This window comes from Lissotriton vulgaris, chromosome 7, assembly GCF_964263255.1.
Source record: "Lissotriton vulgaris chromosome 7, aLisVul1.2, whole genome shotgun sequence".
Classification (NCBI taxonomy): domain Eukaryota; kingdom Metazoa; phylum Chordata; class Amphibia; order Caudata; family Salamandridae; genus Lissotriton; species Lissotriton vulgaris.
The window spans coordinates 1,557,179,713-1,557,190,441 of record NC_141695.1 but is presented as its reverse complement, the minus strand read 5'-3'; positions in this window follow the sequence as shown (position 1 = coordinate 1,557,190,441).

Here is a 10,729-nt window from a genome sequence, read left to right as displayed (position 1 = left end):
GTTGTCAGTGAAGCAGCCATATACTATATAAAGGGGCACTGCATAGTTACGTGATGACCATCTTGAAAAAGGCTGCAACTAATCCTATTATTTTTGGTATCAAACATATTGGAATCCTACCCCCACACCATAAAGGGTGTGGGAGGTATGATTCCAAGCACTGGAAGAGCCCTCCATTAGGCTCTCAGTGTTCCCGGTGACAATCTTCTAGACCGGACAGCACAAAATGGTTGCTGCCAACCAGAGACACATTTCTGCCCTCCTGCTGCTGAGTCAAGCTCAAGCAAAGGAAGGTGGAACAATAGGCGTCCTGTCATGACAACCTCCCAGACAGGATTTAGTGTATTGGGACCGGGTGGGTGTGCTTGCCAGCACCAGAAAGTCTGCATGAGGGGTACACTTGATGTTCCCATGCATAGTCTAGTTCTGGGAAGCCATTGGCTCCCGCGCGAAACTGAAAAAAAGGACATGAGAGTAACCTTCTCCCTGTCCAGACCATCCCCTGGGAGGGTTCCCTGAATCTTCCCAACATTTTCCCTAGGGTACTTAAGGGCTTATCTGGGTGTAGGTCCCTAGAGTCATAGTGGGATAAGATTCAGATCAGACACTACTACACTTCTACCATCTGGGCCCTCTGGAATTCGCTGGACTTTGTTTGGGCCTTACTTCATCTTCCTTCCTGTCTGCTGCATCACTGGTGCCTGTGCATCACACAAGAAGCTTCCAAGGCCTTTGAAGCATCAAAAACACCTGAAGAATTCTCCCTTGGAGGGAAGGAGGCACTCCCCTGCATTCAAAGGCACCGCAACCAAGTCAACCGGTCTGAAGATCATGAGCGCCTCCGGACTCGGTGGGCTCTGAAACATAGGTGGTGGTTTTCCACAGCTCGCGAGGCCTGCCCTGTCCTCTCACCAAGTTTGAAGCCAGGATCCCTTGTGGGGGTTGCGATTACCGAACACCTGTGGACTGCGGCCAACTTGCAGTTTTAAAGGCTTGTTGGCTTCTTTGCAAGAAGATCTTCGGGCTCCAAGTTGCCTCAACCGTGGGCACCTCCAGTGACTAGAATCTTCAGCCATATCGCATTGTGTGCTTCATGGCCTGCATCTTTTGGTGAGCTGCTTGAGGTCCTCTCGTGCCTCCAGTGCCTCCGGCATCCGGGTCCACTTGATGGTCACACTTGTTTATTTTGGGCTCCCCTGATTGCTAAGGCCTGAGCTGACTCCCCTGCCTTTGGTGAGTCCCCTGGACCTTGCTGGTCCCGACGTTGCTCCTTCTTTGATTCCTGCGTGGCTTGCCTTTGCCAAGACTTGTTGGTGCTTCCGCCGGACACTAACCCCTCAGCACTTGACATCCTTCATGGGACAGCTTGTGCATGGCTCCTGGTTCTTCACAGCATTGCCTGGTCATCACAGCTGCAGAGTCAATGTCATCATCATCCATCCTGCAACACCCGGCATCGGAGGGCATTCGTCTTTCAAGTCTCCTGGTCACTCCTGAGTGACATAGACTCTGTCCCCTCTGCTTGCAGGCACATCTCATTAAGAATCTATCCTCGTATTCCACCGGACACTTCATCCTTCTTCCACAGCGTCACTTTCCTAAAGTCCTCCACTGAGTACGACAGCAGTTTTCAACACCACTTCACAGGTATGCACCTGGCTTCCCTGGTGTAGGTAACATGGGTATTAGGGTATCCACCGGTGGGGTAGCTCTCCAACCTTCTGTCTTTCATGGGATTTCTTCAGGGTCCACTGGGAAGGGTCCTTAATCTTTAAAAATCCAACTACGACTTGCACATAGAGTTGTAGGGAGCACACAGTTGTGTTCCCACACTGCACACGCTCTCCGTGGGGTCCCTATCTACTCACCTTGGGTGATTCCTTGGGGTCCCAGCACTTCTACATTCTCTCAAAATTGTCTTAATCTGAATCGTGGTTCTTATACCACTTTCTTAGTATATGGTTTGTTCCCCCGTGGGGCAACTGTGTATTTCATGCTATTTACTGTGTTACTTTGCTAAAGTATTGTGTGCATTGTGTTTATCTCAGTGTAGGCGATATTGCAACATACTAGAGAGTATCATATAATAAATACACATTTTTATAAATACTTGGTGTTGTTCTTTTTCACTGTATCTATATTTTAAGAATCATTCTGGTAAAACTAGCTCCTTTACACTCCTTCTGGACTAAGCCTGTAAGGCTGCTCTCCACAGCTGCCACTTAGAGAGCTTTCTAAGGTTGTATAAAACCTCTTAAATCACCATAAGGGTTGTCTGGACTGGTGTCTGTTGCCCACTTATATAAGTGGACATCATATACAGCCCAGCCTCTCACATTTAGTTAGAGAGAACCTGTGTCAGTTACACTCTTGCTTTATTGTCTCCAGGGTGCTCATGCCATGCATTAAGAACTGCTCCATTGCTAACATAAACTTGAGAGGAGCCTCTTTAAACATTGTGCACAATGGACTGCTCAGTTACTAAAATAAGCTCAGGAGGAGAGCCCTCACACACAAATCAAACAGCCTTCACTATATAAAGTAATAAGTGTCATTACAAACAATCTTTTCTATTTGTCTCCAGGGTGCTCACGCCCTGCCTGATTGCACCATGAACAAACAGCAATAGGCCTGCTAACCCCCACAGTCTCTTAAACCACCCTCAAACATGCTGCCCATTAACATTTAAGAAACAATTATACTACAAATACATGGATTGAATAATACCCTCCAGTGCAGCTGCTGTATGCAACAGGACTCCCACTTCCTCTTTTCCTTACACACAATAACAAAGATGAATTGACGCAGGCATCCCTTTCAAAAGAGGCTGCCAGGTGACATCCCCAGCCTGGAGTACATTCAATGATTATTAGGTGCACTTTTAAAGAAGTGCTGCGGAGGCAGTCACTTCATGGCACACTCCAAACACAGTTCTGTAGTAATATCTGTATTCATTGGGTGAAAAATGATACTTCCCATGGCCCAAAATGGAAATTAATTAAAAAGACAAATTAATTGCAAGTCTGTTGCTGAGTGGGCGCTAGGATCAGCTGGAGGGGGTGATTCTGGACTCCATACTCCAGGGATATTTTTAATGTGTGACCTCACCATGCAGTAAGTCAAGTTTCAGATAGCCGGAGCCAACACTCAGGAGTTGCTGAAGGAATAGCCTACCTTGTACCGCATCAGTAAGCCCATCATACCAGGGATCATTGTTTGTCTCCTGAAATCTGGTAATGATCTTGGGTTGTCATGTGAACCCCCCGCCTCCCCAAATCTAGATTCACAGCCAGCGCTCATGCCCGAATGGGCACTCTTCTTGTGGGGACTCTAGCAAGTATCTTACAGGAGGTACTGTATGCCTATTTTGCCTCCTGCTTGCCACATCATAGCTCAGGAGAACATGTGACTACAACTCCCAGTATGCCATTGGCCAGTAAACCTCTCCTGGTCATTGCATTGGGTAGTGTTCCATTACATGCTGTGACTTTCATTCAGGTGCTGACAGCAATGGACGGCTTCTCATCTGACTTTTGCTCAGTGGGGGCAAAACTTTCTGGGAAGGTGGACCTGGAACTCATCATGGAGCAAGTGCAGATAGCCATAGTCAGCACTCAGGATGAGTTGCAGGAAATCATAGCAGCATCATGGGTAACGTGAGAAGCGGCAGCAAGTCAATGCACAATTCCATGTGTGGGAATTATGGAGGTGAAGCTGTTTGTGCTGTACAATGGTGTTGGCTCCTTCTGTTATTCATTAAGGTAATGCTGTTTGTGTCTGTCAAAGGGTGTTGGCTGCTTCTGTTACTCATTCAGTGTCATTCCCATTCACACACCTATGGCTGAAAAAGAGGGTAGTGTGGTTTGCTGTGGTTTCCTTGGTGTTGGCAGTTGATTCTTTTCCCACCTCCCTTCACCCCTTAGCTCCCTCCTCCCTCTCATGGGCACGTTGTGCCTCTTCTTGTTCACACTTCCAAATAGAAACATTTTAAAGGTTTCATGTTTAATAACAGTCCCAAGTTAAAATAAAAATCACTCATCCTTTGCGGCATGCAAAATTATTTTAATTTTTTTAATGTATTGCATATTTGCTAGACTTTGATCACAGCATACATTCTAATTGGTTGATTTCCCACTGCAACACCCCTTTTGCCATCTCCATAATTAGGCTCTCCCATTCCGGAGACTCATTGGCAATGCCAACACTTGTTACTGTTTCAGTTGGAGCTGGATGGCAAGTAAAGGGTAACTGTGTCCTTAAACCACCCTCGCTCCAGCATCTTTCCCTGCCTTCTCACCAATGCCTTCTGGTTAAAATTCCATTCGTTTTTGTTTCACTTTGCCCTCTGTATAAAACCCTACTTAAACTTAATAATTCACTTAACTATACATACTTATACATACTTATTAATAATAGATATGTATTTAAATTGCACATTTGTCATTGTTTACATTACAATATCTCATGTATTTATGTTTGTAGTTATACTGATTAAAAACAAATTTGAAAGGAAATGTTGCACATGAAATGAGAAAAAGGAATGATGTTCATAGTACCTACATAGTACCTACAAGCTGCACATAGGAGCATTTTAGTATGATGATGCTATATAGCCAAGAAGATACAGGCGTTGTGAATAAAAAATGAAAACAATACAAAGGCAGTACCAACATAAATATGATACATATTTACAAATATTGTATAGTACACATTAGGCAAAGGATGGTGAAATAGTAGGCTTGGAGATGGTTGGGAATGAGGAATTGAGGGAAATGTAGGGGTAGGGTAGTGAGTTAGTGTTGGCCGAGATGTTGAGCCTTGATCAGACGAGGAGGAGCAAAGTAAAACGAAAATAAGAAGAAAATACTTTTTCATATGTGTTCAGATGGGCTGCAGCAAATTGAGTTCAAGGACCAATGTTTGAATGCTACGAATTTCTAGGTCCTGGTGGCCATCTACCTTACCAAAATGTAATGGCTCTACCAACCAAATAGAGGCCGAATGTTGGTAATACACAATTTGGTGACCATCCACCAGCCAACATTTAAGAGCAGATTGCATCACTACCTAGACGTCTCCATTTGTAATTCCTTACCACAGCACCTCCAGCTTGAACCTTCAGGTACACAGTTCTGACGAGCTCACCGGACCAACTTATTCTGCTCTGCATTTGAAACTGTTAAACCAATCTTTACTCTTGTGCTCAGTTCCACCCATATGTTTTCTCTTTTTCTTAGGTAGCTTCAGCTCTGTGATGAATTAGCATCAGTCCTCTATGAAAAGAAAGCCAGTAGAATGCAGTCAAAGTGTGATAGACAAGTCTAAACTCATCTCAAGAATAGACATTCTTAGCTCCTGGCATAAAATTTCCTTTCCCAAAACTTTTGGTAGAAATGATAGGTGGATCATAAATGTACAATCCTAAAGATTCATAATTGGACTTTATGATAAAAATAACGTTTTTATAATATAGATCTCCAGTTCATAATTCACGTCTACTGTTTCCTATTACACAATTGAATGATTCTCAGTTCACCAATATTGGAAAGATGGAAAGCAACATTGACCTTGTCAGGATTCAAACTCATGATCGGTAAATCACAAAAGCTGTCAGCAGCAAGCATTGACACGCTGAACATTCCTGACTGCATCGTGACAACCTTACCATGGCTTTAATAGTGCTTCTCTGTTTGTAGCAGTACTATATCAATTAATTTGTACCAGTATGTTTTGCAATTTTTTAACATGATTAGAGTGAATAAATATGTTTTATTCCCGCCCTAGTTTTCTCAAATTGCCCTATTATTAAATAGTCGGTTATGAAATGTTACTGTGTAATGTATGTGATTTTATTGTGTACCATATGTGTTTTATGTAACGCATTGTGATCTAATGAATGGTACTTTTATGGTTTTCAGTAACCAAGTGGTTTGAATTGAATGTCAACAAAAATGGCACTAAGCATAATCTATGCAGTGAGTGTTCTTGTTAAGATGTGTATGCAACCATGTCTTTGTGAGGTTGTGACCTTCATGTTGTAAGGCTCTTTTGTTAAATCTATTTTTTTTCTCATATTGACATCCGACCATAGACATAAAAAGATCTATTTTTACTGTCTATATTGTTGTATTGGAATTTCTAGTAAAACGTTCAGGCAGCCATTGAAAAATGTAATGGACAAAAGACAAAATCTTTAGTATTTTAAATAGTGTATATGTTCTGCTATTGAATTACTAATGTTTGTACAATAATTTCTTTATTTTTAGATATTTGCAATAAAAACCTTCCAAGAGCTCACAAGCCTGCTTGACTAATCTTCATATTTCTTTTGATATGACAATTGTAGAAGGCTATTCTGACTGTTAAGTCATAGGTTATCATGCAGTAGTATGTGAAATGCTGATTGGTTCACAATGAAAAATGTGCACATTTCTTGAAATATTTCAAATCGCATTTTCATACAAAATCATCATAAAAGAGAACAAATAACATGGGAAGTACAGTGTTAAGTGAAAACACAAAATGAGATCTTATAATGATGACAATGTTATTAGACTAATACACTTATTGGTCTTTGAATTTCCACAATGTGTTACTCCTGATAGAGGAACTAAGTGCACTCATTCGCTATGTGCCATACATTTCTACATTTCTGTTAGACTAAGACAAGCAGTATATTGCTAAAAATATAAAATATAAAACTGTTCCTCTTAACAGATTTAATAAGTGACTATGGGGCAAATCAGCAACAGCCGGCGATAATTATCGCTAAGCGCGGGTTTAGCGCGAGGAAAATTATCGACATCTATCGCTGGGTTTTATCGCTGAGATAGCGCGCCATCTGCGACACATATCTACTAAGCGATTAAAGTCCCAGCGATAGCTGCTAAAAGTGCAATTATCACTGGAAATCCAGCGATAATCGCACAGCCATAGGCAATAGCTTGATGATAGGACAGGGCAGACTTAGCCAAAATATCCACCTTCCATTGGATATAATGGCTAAGTCAGGTTGAAAGCAGGCGCAGGGAAAGTAGCAATAAGCGCGGTTAGTGCTACTTTTCTTATCGCTGATCAGGTTAGTGTGCAGATGGATATTAGGAGAAATGTCGCTTTACGACATTATCATGGTAATTTTTGTGTGTTACGCCCACTTTGCATCTCATTAGCGATGCAAAGTGATAGTTTGTCTTTGCTGATAGGGCGATAAAATTATCGCTGCTTTTCGCCCGAAAACGGACGCTAAAGCGGCGATAATTTTATCGTGGCCCTTGTTGATAGGCCCCTATATTTTTAGTCTGGGAGCCCAAGCCATGCGAAACAATATAATGTGTGGCCAATATAGTGTTATGATTTAGTAAAAAATATTGCTATACACATACACATTTCACGCTGGAAAAGTCCTCACTAGAGGTTGGGATCGTAGAAATAGCTGAGGCCTATTACTACTATTAGATACTGAATCTGTGTATTTGAATCAGGTAAAATTTGAACAGACAAAAAAAGATAAGATTCCATGTTAACATTAGTTTTCCTCATCAGTTTGTTACACATCCTCATTTACAAAGGCTCACAATAAAAACTAGACTCTCTGTATGTCTTATTAACCGTTATTTACTGAAATAAAGCACTAGTGGCTGTGCCTGTCCCCTAGAGATCCTGTAGACATTGAACAATATTACTGAACTGTGTAGCAAGCAGGAAACAGGAGGATGGTAAAATTCAGTATTGGCTAATATAATTCATTTTTTATTTCTTTTCAATATTATACCAATACACAGGCTAAAATAGTCGCGCCACATCTCTTGAAAAGTTTTGACATGTTTCAGGTTACAAAATATGGGTTAGGCAAGAGAATATCTTATGTAATAATGACTCCACGTGTTGCCTTGGATTCATATATTTCTTATTGATGTTCATGCTTTTCCTCCTATTGAAGTAACAATGTCTGAATTTTCTGTACCTCTCCTGTACTTCCAAAGTCTCAAATCCAATCTCTTAATAAACATGACAGAAAGCACTAATTATTCCTGTTTTCTGTCTTTTATCAACAATTATAATTTTAGGTGCATATAATTTTTCACAATGTTCACAAAACATGGAAAGATTCTATAATACAATACATAAGTATGAGATAGTTTTTGTACAATGTAATATATGTATTATAAGTGTATGTAATTATATTAAAAACATAGATTTCGTTTCTCACATCTTGCTTTGTGGTCTATTTCCTCATAGCCATTAGTACATAGAATAATTTCAAGTTATAAGCAGTTGTGAAAGTATCAAATTTTTGTTATTTCTGACCACTGGTTTCTTCCCAAAATTTCACTAATTTCAACTCAAGTTGCCTCTGAACTTCCCGTGATGTGTTTCAATTCATTCCCCAAATAGGGGGAGATTTAGCCTCATGGCTTTATGGTAGACTTTGAAGCTAGGGAAACAGGTTCGAGTCTCGGCAACGACGCTCAACATCCTGTGATTCTGGGCAAATCTCGTTATCTCCCCGTGCCTAACAAAAATGAATGTGTCCATCTGTGACAAAACTGATGCTCATGTAAAGTGCTCTGATATCTGATACCCTTGGGTCTAGTTTGCGCTATATAAAACAGAAACAAAAAATAGTAGTTTACATCTCTTTAAACTATCTGTTATATATATATATTGATTGATGTCTCATCCTCCTACAGTCTCCAATTGATTTCTCATACTGTGCCCAATTTTTGGGTCACCATCACTAATAACACCTTATGTAGTGACAAGTGATGTTTTCAAAACAACAATAAGGTACAAAAATACATTGAGCTGCATTCAATGAGTATCTTGTCAAATACCCGTATAAGTACGAGTTTCCAAATGTCAGATCAAATTGAATACTCTTTACAGGACCCCCATTATGATTTAGGAGTACATATGTGCAAAGATTCCAGGAAATGGAATTTCCATTTCCAACTAGTATCTCCATTCATATTTACACCAATTGTTGAATATGAAATAGCTTTGAGGATCTGGGCTTTCCAGACATAATTCTGCTTAGAATTTCCAATTCTGTGCAGTTTTAAAGTCCACATGTTCAGCCTGCTGTGAGAAGGCGGTAAATATGCGTGGGGTAGCCCATTCAAGCAGGCATGCAGTAGATGTTAGAGGGCTGGAGATAATGTTGCCTGGCAAAGGGAGCACTACATAAGCATTATGTGAACTCCTTGTGGCTTGAAAGCGAGTTGGACTGGATCCAGGGAGGGGGTTTGTGCTTCACTACAGCCCATTTGAATGTCGATTTTACCAGATGGATTTTTCTGCTGGTAAAATCAGGTTTCTTTTTCCTATTCCTTGGAAAACTGGGTCCAGAAACATTGGCCCACTCATGATCGAGCACAGCAGAACTCCACATGGAAATTCAGCTCTGCTCAACCTGTAAATAAAACCCATAGCGTAAAGGGCCACAGATACCTCAAGAACCCTCAAAGTTGGTGCAGAGGACTACCACAAAGATCCCTCCGCACACTTTTTATGTTGTGTCAAGATTCTTTCAGAGAACCATCTACTGTGTTTCCTCAACCACTCTATCCCTTCACATACTGTGCCCCCTGTCCAACTATGCTGCGCATTCCTACCCTAAGCCCTTTACCCACTCTGTGTTCCTTCTGTACTCAATGCCTGTCTGTTGGAAATGACCCTTTCTGCAGGGTCACCCGGATTTTTTTTACCTTTCTCCTCCCTTTCTTCTGACCTAGTTTTTGCTGGCTTTAGGACTCTGAGCACTTTACCACTGCTTACCAGTGTGAAAGCGCAAATGCTCTTATCTAAAATGTGATGACAATTGGTTTATCGATGATTGTGTATATGGTTCACTTATAAGTCTCTGGTAAAGTGGTACACCATATACCAAGGGCCTGTAAGCAAACCAAATGGTACCAGTGAGCCTGCAGCTCTGAATGAGCCACCCACAGATATAGCCTTTCAAAAAGGATGCAAGCCTGCCACTGCAGGACCTGTGGGCACAATTTATTGCCACTTGGACGTGGCATTTCCAACTACTTCCCAAGTCTTAAACTCCCCTTTTATTACATATCAGTCACCCTTCTGGTATGCCCTAGGAAGCCCTAGTGGTAGGGTGCTATGTAAGTCAAAGGTAGGGCCTGTACATTTTTGTTTTTTTGTCCTGGTAGTGACAACCACACAAGCAAAGTTCTTTTTCACTACTGGCAGACCTGCTTCTCTCATAAGTTATCAATGGGAATTCCTTAAATACACAAATTAAACGTAATTCCTGATTGCAGAAGAGTAGCTGCTTTATTTTGGCCAGTTGCCTGCTGATTGCTGGGCTACAGGAGGGACTGCCACTTTGCTACCTGCTCTGCTGTGATGGCCTGCTGCCGCTGACCTTGGAGATGAGAAGGACTGGATCTGTTCTCTGCAACCTGTTGCAACCTAAGTAACTCCAAGGGCTTTTTGGCTTGCCTCCTGTTCAGGAAATTTCAGGGCCATTAAAGATTTTATTTGCGCAAACAACTGCTGCTACTTTCTGCTAATCCGGAGTCTGACTCTGTTCGACTTGCCCTCAACCAACATGGGCCATCACAGACTATCTGCAGCCGCTTTTGGGCATCCCCCCCTTAAAAATAGTGCACCAATCAAGAACCACTGTGTCTGCCTGCTGGAGCAGACCATTGTGTTTGTTGGCTTCGCCGAAGCTGCAGCACCCGAAGGCAGTCCAGTGCGACTTGGC